We start from the raw sequence: 1449 nt of genomic DNA, 5'->3' as shown, positions 1-1449 counted from the left end.
TGACAGAATCACGGAAAGGGCGAAAGCTTCAATACTTTTGGATTAGATCATCAGGTCTCAGGCAACCAGGTTTTGGCGGGTTCTAATCTGTGCTTCAACAGTTCAACATTTAAATACCTTATTCCGTCCCCAGTTCCCAGGGCAGCCATATCTATTTTTTTTTCTCGAAAATGCCCTTCTCTTAAGGTATTATTTTCGAGAAATGCCCCTCTCCCCATTTAGACGAAAGAAATGGAACGAGGTAAACATTCCAGGTAGATTTCTTCCGGAACAGCCATTTTCTGGACGAGCTTTCTGTTACGATGTTTTGAATTCTCTTGCATGAGTTTGTGCGTTTAGCGGGCTATCAATCTTTCTTGTACCAAATCTTTGTTACTTTGTAGTACTCTGGTGGTGGACGTAATGCACGTGAGTGACTTTTGGTTTGCGTGTGGTGATGGGCTCTTTGTTTGTACGTTGAACCACTATGCATAGATACCTCTGTGGGTTGTGATGGGGCCAAAAGTGCCTTCTTTAAAAGCATAACAAGGTTCTTGAGTTGCTTACCTAGTTAGATGGAAAGACGTTGCCCCTTAAATTTCATTTTGTATGAGGTGGCTTAGTATACAATGTATATGCTACCATGCTATCATAAATCCATTTGCTATGTATTAATGGTGCATATGCATTGCGTGTGCTCTAGGAGTTGCGTGTTTTGGTTGTTACTTTCGTGCTTAGCAGGGCCGCTCAGAATTCGTTTGCTCATTCCTCCTTTCATAAAAATAAGTTGGATGAAAGATTGTCTTGGTGGTGGAGGTAATGCATGTAGGATGCTTTGGCTTGGTCAATTTATATTGGTACGTTAGATAGACAATCGATACCATATTATAATGGGTAAGGGTAATTTACAACGCCACCCCCTGGAGAATGCCAATATTAGAGGGACACCCCCTCTCTTTCACCAAATTGGACTCGGACCCCCTACCGTCAGTCAACGTTATATGATGCTTTGAAATGACGTTTTTGCCCTTATGAGTAAAAACTGATAAATTAGACATTTTTCATTATCCCAAAAATATCCCTCCTTACCCTTTTATCTCTCCTTCTCTCCTTCTCTCTTTCTCTCCTTCTCTCCTCTTTTCCCTACCTGCGACCAAGGGTTCAGACGAGTTCCAGCAGAGATAGAGAGGGCAGTCGCCGGTGTTTCTTGAACTTGATTCGTGAAGAGATAGATAGGATATATGTCGTCATCAGTCCGTACTGGGGACTTCTTGAACTTGATTCGTGCCGCCGGACTTCTTGAACTTGATTCGTGCCGCGCGGTGTCGGCTACTTGTTGGGTGGCTGTAGAATCTTCCTGGAAAGAGTGTCCGACGCCGACCGCCTGAGCAATCTGTCGGCCTTTGAAGAGAGAAGGCAGTGGGACCCTCCATGCGACGTGCCACAAAAGCCACAGCCCGTGCTTTCCTT

Source organism: Macadamia integrifolia, chromosome 12, assembly GCF_013358625.1.
Source record: "Macadamia integrifolia cultivar HAES 741 chromosome 12, SCU_Mint_v3, whole genome shotgun sequence".
In the NCBI taxonomy this organism is placed as follows: domain Eukaryota; kingdom Viridiplantae; phylum Streptophyta; class Magnoliopsida; order Proteales; family Proteaceae; genus Macadamia; species Macadamia integrifolia.
The sequence above is the reverse complement of the archived record's forward strand: the minus strand, read 5'-3'. Positions refer to the sequence as shown.